The following is a 7,451-nucleotide window of genomic DNA, read 5'->3' as shown; positions in this document are numbered from 1 at the left end:
AAAACATTTGGGCACATCTTGACTCACAGAAAGTGTATTATTCCTCCCAAATTACAAGCATTCAATGACAGGAAGGTGTCTCCTTTCTCCAGCAGTAACATAGTTTGCAAAGTGGTTGTCTTTGCCTCTCATCTTACTTCCCTCATGCTTATCTCTTATGCATTGCTGAATTTATGTCCACCACTGCTCACAGTTGCCCTACAAGGTTCATGAATCCAGTGGCAGGGTGTTGGAGGAAACAGATGGCATTCCGTGCAGAGCAGCACCAGTGTTGCTTTCTTTTGTGTGCATATGCTTTTTTTTTATTTTAGCAGCAGTATGACATTTTTTGTCCTCAGCACAGGATCTTTATCAGTTTCCTCCAACCCATCCCCACTTTAGGTTTCTACAAGAGCTCCTAATTTCCAGCCTACATGGTGAAGAAGTCAATATTTCCTAGATTCCCTCATTGCTGTCCTCATTTCCACTCCATGCTCAATTTGCTGCTGGGTGATGCAAAGACGGAGATGAGCTGCACTCATTTGTCCAGAGGCTCAGAGGGGGTGTACGTGTGCACTCGCCTTGATGTCATGTGTGCGAGGCTTTTGTTCTCTGAGTACCAAAGTGGAACAATATAACTGGACAGTGCACTGACAGGAGCTGTAAATCCTATATGTGACAGAGGAAATAATGTATTGACCTGCTGAGGGGTTTAACGTACCTCCGAAGACTGACAGCAAGCTCTGCCTGTAAGGCTGACTTGTTCTACTTTCCATTTCCAGCAGATGCTCTCCAGTGTTTCCAGATGAATGATTCAGATAGAAAAGTATGTGGATTTAAGAACTGTCCTAATTGGGTATAGCTTATATCCAGGATGTTACTAATTGTTATCCAGTGTCACACCTTTTTATAAGACTAAGAGATTTTGTTGCTCTCCTTGCTTTAAATATACAGTGCCTGTGGCTGTGGTGATAAAAAGCATGATTATGTATTTCCCAAAGGCATGTAGAGAAATAGGAAGCTAATTTTTTTAAGTGATCCCTCTGATCTTTCGTTAGTAAGCATTTAACTTGCAGTAGCATCTCACATTACAAATACTGCTTGCTCCCTATGTCTGTAAGCTCTTGAGGGGTGGGGGATGGGGGAGTGAGGTGGGGCGGTGGGCTGTCAAATGAGGCCCACAAAAGAATTTCAGCAGTGCCGTCCCCCGAGGACAGGGACTGAGGTCTCAGTCTTCCCCCTCTGCAACTGTGGCATCATGTCCCCAGGGCAACCTGAATTCTGACAATCATGGGAGCAAGGACACCACATGGATTTCCATTTGATTCCTGCAACAGAAAACAGATCTGAGACAAAAATCAGTATGTGACTAAACGATGGGTGTTCATTTTCACATTTGATTTTATTTAAGTGTTCATTTCCTCTCTTCTTGTGCAAATGTAATTCACAACTACTATCTACTCTCTTTGTTTTTCTGGTGGTGTCTCTTCTACATGTACCAAAGGCCTGAACATCTGAAATAAATAGGTTGCAACAAAAAAATTAGGGGAGTACCTACCATAAAACTGAGTAAGTGTTTTATAAGGGAGGTTGAAAGCAATGTTTGTATTTAAAGAGGTATAATTTCACTTTTTCTCATGTGATGCAATATCTTCAGGCAGCAATTCTTAGTTCAGGTCAGATGTTTCAGTTCAAAGTGATTTTATCAATGACAGCTATAGAAAGCCCTGCATATCTGAAGTGAATGTCTTAGCATTTCTCTTTGAGGCACTGAGATCTATCCTAAAGGAATATTCAAGCATACACTGTTGCCAAAGGAAAGCATTTCTGTTCTACTTGGTTTTCTTTGTTTGAAAGCTGTGAGCTTGATTTTGCTGCACAAGAATGAATCACAAAACCCTCAGTTGTAGAAACCAAATTGTGACAGGTCTCCAACCCTTTTGGTTGGTTTTAATAGGTGCTTTTATTAAGTACTTCATAAAATTAGTATTAAATAAAACAGGGTTATGCAGACAATTTTGTTCTGACTCTTTGCTTCTTTATATCATCCCCATAAAAAGCGTTCAGAACATGAAAAGTGAGGAGAGCAAGAAGCTCGTTAGAAAGGCTCCTATAGGTTTGTTGCTATAATTGATGCTTAGATCTTCCTCAGTTCCCTCAATTACCCTACAACTTTAATCGTCAAGTTTCTCAAGCACTAAAACATCCCAGCTCACATAACTCTGTGCTAGCAATGTCAGAAACACAGATGTAGACTTGATAGTGATGTTTACATTGTAGCATTTCTTCAGCCTATCTGGTGCTGGCATAAATGACAGTGTGATAAAAACGTTATGCTGCAATGGTGAGATATTTTGAGAAAAACCTCCTAAGCAGCCCTGCATTTACTTGAGATTTTAGGGGCTGTAAATCAGTAGCAGTTTTTTGCTTTTCACAAGGTTGGGAAAGTTAAAGATAACTTCACACACTCTCCTTATCTAGTACATGTCTTCATCAGAGCAACATGGTTTGGGTTTTAGAGTCTTGTCTGGTGTAGAATTATATTTCTGTAATTTCCTTTAAGAGTGGCTTCTTAAGAGACCGACTGCATATACATTGGCCAGGAAGCAAAAAATTCAGCTGACTTCTCTTCATTAGTTTATATTACAATTTAACACAAAAGTCTGCCAGAAAACGCAGGTGCCGCAAAATGGGGGAATCAGACTGCTCGAGCTAAAATGTCCTTGTAGGAGAAAGGGTAAAGATTCAGACAAAGCTAATGGTTAGTTTCAACATCTTCAGGATGACACATTTCAATCCATCTTTCAGAACAACTCCTCATTTCCTGTTTTAAATATTAAGAGCAATCTGAAATAAACCATTTAAAACTTAAGAAGTGCCATGGCAAATTAAAACAAATATTGAAATCTCAGTTCATGCTGCAAAGAGAGAGCCTGTCTTCCACAGAGCTCATCGTACTATTTATGTATATCTATCTGCATGAGCCAATCCTCTTATTTCTTCAGTAAATATTTCCTTCATAGATTGTAGATTGTTATGTTCCCTTTGGTAAATGTTTAGCTAAGTTTTACATGTGATATTTAGCTCCATTAGTCTTTCCTAAGATGATCTTTAAAGCTCTTAACTCTGCCCTATTAATGTCAATTAGGTGATAATCAGTTTTCCATTTTTCACTTACATGCTCTTTTAGGAGAGTGACATTTGAACTTTGTAGAGAGACTTTTTTATTCTGGTAGGCTTGCAAAGTTGTCCTTCTCGGCACAAAAAACACTTGAAGCAGCCTTAATTGAATAACCTTGGTCTCCCTCTATTCCTTTTTTTTTTCCAAGAGTCATAGTCTATTGCACTTCAATTAGGATTTATTTTAGGCTTCCTAGCAGGAACTCATAATCCATCACATCGTTCCAGAAGCAATCTTCATGAAGGAGGCTTAACCGAGAAAGTGAAAAATAGTTGGTATTTTTGAGGCTGACGAAGGATTTATGGAAGGAGAACATTTTTAACTTAAGCAAAAACTTTTTAAAAATCTGATGTTGGAAAGCTGACACAAGAAAACTAAAATATGGAAATAATTTCACAGTTTTTGCAGAGGGGGGAGGGGAGTTTAACAATGTGTGAAACCGAATATTCATCCCTTGAATTATATATGCATCAGGACTGGATGTCTTTGTGTGTACTGATTTATCCCCAGTAAACTGGGCTGAAGCTGGAACAATAGAGTGAGGCTATTTGCTCACTGTAATAAAAGGTATCAGAAAAGAGGGATACAGCAGCATTCCTTTTAGCAAGTGAGTTAAAGAGTGCTCAGGCTAATGATGAACCACTTTCTACGGAGCCAATATCTGAGGCTGAAAAAACAGCCAGTCATTCCTTGGCTCTGCAGCAGTCTTGGAGGCTGTTATAAACAAACAGAAGCAGGGAACAAAAATCTCCTTTGGTATGCAACTAGCCTGAAACAGATATCCATGGTGAGACACTGTTGGATTGAAGAGGCAGAAAAAGACAGCACTGTGACGATGAAGACATTTCTACACCTGCTCATTAAAGATTTAGTGCAAGAAGAGTTTATCCATGTGGAAACATGGCCCCCTATACCACATTGTCCAAGCAGAGACAATGCTGCCAAGTGCTGCCAAGCATCTTCCTATCTGTAGTTATTTGCTGCAGTTGCTAAAGCTGTCAAGGCTTCTTAGTGCGGTCAGGAATTTTCCCCGAACCTGGAAAGGTTGGAGTATTGAATGCTTACAGACATGTCCTAGTTCTCCTCTCTCTTCATCCCTAATTAAACCCTTCTATAGACATACCGTGCACTCACAAGCTTCCAATCTATGCAAGCAGGTGGAGGACCACAGTTAATTGTGGGAGGCAGATAATGACCACTGTATATATTTTCTACATGCAGGACTCTGGGACCTCACTGGGTCCAGAATAATTGCAGTGACGGACACATCTGCCCTCACCCACTGCAGCTGTATTTCTGGACTGAAAATATGGAAGAGAAGCTGCTTTTTGAAATTTCACTCAGCTTGGCTAACAGCCCAATTCTGCAGACTTGGAAGATTTTCTATCATAATATTTCTCTGAAGCTAGCTGTGAGAATAAATGGCATGTATGTTTGGCTCAAGAGCTGAGAATTTAAATTTTTTGAAGAATCTTTTCTTGTTTGTTATGGAGCAAATCCCAAATTTCTTGCTTAGAAGTCCAGGCTGCCTGCTGCTATGGGGCCCCACCCGACCATCTTGACTAAAAGGGAGAAGTGCCCTCCTGTGTGAATACTTACCATAGATGTTTCTACTTTCAGCCATACTAATTACTATAGCAGAAGTATTTTCCCAGTGGACAAGACAGATTTACCTCCTGGTAAATCCTAGGAGGGCAGAGAGGACAAGGTTGCTAACTATGGTGAAACTACTCCTTGCTATATGGCTGCCACCTAAGACCTTCGGGCAGGCTGCAATGCTGAGAAGAGGTAGATCATGAAGCAGAATGAACCAGTTACCTTGGGTTCTGCTAGAAACACATGGAATAGGTCAAAGTAGATTTTTTTGCACAGCATCTACTGTATATTTTGCTCTAGTCTGCCCAATGGGAAGTTGCCAAGCATCTTGAGCACTGCTTCTTTTGGAGCAATAGAAATTTCTGGTATCCTTGATCCTACCTAGCTCTTGGGTGGAGGATCAGACATCCTGGTACTAGCAGATCCTTCAAGATTTGGAGTGGTCAGCTGAATATCCTGTTATTACCACACTTCTCATAAGGAAGTATTAAGGAAAAACTTCTAATCTGTGAATTTACAGTTGTTTAATTCTTCTTTGTGGGTGCCGCCACTAGTAAAGACAGTAAGATCTGAAAGGATCCTCTTCTAGATATATAAAATCTACAGACCAGGAGGCCTGTAGGGCTGTGCCAAACTTCCAGGCCCTGAAAGCACCATCCTAAAATTTCAGAGCTGTAAAACAAATACCAGATGTTCTCAAAGCTGAGGAAGGAGAGGGCGAGATTTCTCAGAGATACCCAAATAATGGCAATCCCACGGCTTTGCCTAAGATGTGTTTGGGTGGCATCTGCAGCTGAGTTTGGGTCTGTCATAGGGCATTCCGAAAGCACAGCACCTGCAATGAAATAACCCTTTTCATGAGTCGTGGGACACAGAACTGGTTTGGGGCTGTGTTGCAAGAGCTTGTGAGCCTCATGCCTCTCCAGAGTTATAGCTGTATACATTTGGATACTGTAAATGCTCTTACATGGTTTTAGACTGGCTCTGGCTGCTGTTAGAAGACCCACCATGTGAAGTGCACACTTTTTTAATGAATAGGAATGTCGGGATACATTTTTGTTCTAGCAAGAAGCAGGCTATAAAAAATTTCTTCTATAAGCAGTCACAATTTCCAGCCATAGGTAAGGCCTTTTGTTTCAGTAAAAATCAGTGTTGCAATAATGTAGTAATTGCATTCTGAGTTACTGTTTTCACAAATAATCTGAACAAAGTAAACCTAGCTTTGACCATTTTGTTCTCAAATTCTGTCTGAGTATGCAGTTTCTACAGACCATCTCAGGAAATTTTGGACTGTTTCCTACTTCCTGTCTTATCTGTTGTGGGAAGCAGCATTTTTATTCTTATTTATTTACGAAGTGAGCAGAGGGAACAATTTAAAATTACTGTAGCATTTTTTCTTCTGTTTGTAGATTTCAGTTTACGTAGGTGTGTTTTTAGTTGGAGAGTATTTAAACTACTCAGCAAATGTTTTGTGGAGGTCATTGTTTGTGTTTTAAATTCACTGATCAGCTGTGATTAATCAGATTAGTCCTTTGACTGGAGGAGTGTGAATTACCTTTCCCTGCTGCTTGGGAACTGGAAGTGTGGTTATGGACATGAGTTCAAAATGCTCTTGATGGGAGAATTAAGTGCCAACAAAAAATGAATAAAAGCTTGTGGAAACAAGAATATAAAGACTAAAAACATTACCAAAGAGAGTATGTTTAAATATTGAAGTGAATAATCCCAGATAATTTGGAGTATAAAATTCACTTTGTTTATAGAGAGCACAACACCTCCCATAAAAACAGGGGGAGGATGGAGTCTTGTTGGCCAAAAGCCTAATGGTGGCCTGAGGACAGGAGAAGGACAGCGCTGTGCATTGTTCCCTTATGGGTTTACAAAGACTGCAGGACGCAAAGGGCCGTTTCCTTTCTCCCTCCATGCAGAGCCTCATCTTAATGCAAGAAATGGAAGAGAGCAGTAGTGTACACTTGATCCAAAAAGGGTTGGCAGTAAAATGTATTCTGGTCAAACTTGGAGGGCAGCATACACTCTTACAGTACCCAGGCTTGCCCAGTGCTGCCTCCTTCTATAGGAAACATAGAGACTCGGTGTGACCCCTTGGGTAGGGGGTGCAAATATGGCATGCGTTGTACTAAATGGGGAAAACCGGAACTATATTGGATCGAAGGCTAGTAGTTCATCTTGACTGCAAAGCTTTATGATTAAGTCAGCCAGGGTCTGGTCTTTAACCTGCCATACAGGCTGTATACTCTGAAGTTCTTTGGCGCATTGGTTGAAGATGGGAGTTCAGCACGTCCTGTGGGAGACCTAATTAGACTGATGGCCATGAGGACTTGCAAAAGGTGAGGAGAGGGAAAGCTGAAAAATGAAGTGTGGCTTAAAAGATTAATGCCACTTCTGAATACTATCTTCCTGAGTTTGGCTAGTAACCTATGGGAGAAGGAGCAAACTAAGATCCTTTTTTAACACTTTTCTGCCCTCAGAGGTTATCCAGGAGGATTCACAGACTGAGATGACTATTAGAGATGAGATTCTGATGAAAGCTTACCCTGGTTTATCAGTTATAATGTGGGACTGCTGTGCTGGAACTACATGGGAAATTGCTCCATTTAATATTGCTTCAGTTAATTTAATGAAAGTAGCTTTCTTCAGTTCCTATCACCTGCATGTCTAGGTCAATATTTAGCTT

This window comes from Falco punctatus (genome assembly GCF_963210335.1).
Source record: "Falco punctatus genome assembly, chromosome: 2".
Lineage (NCBI taxonomy): Eukaryota > Metazoa > Chordata > Aves > Falconiformes > Falconidae > Falco > Falco punctatus.
Note: the sequence above shows the minus strand (reverse complement) of the source record.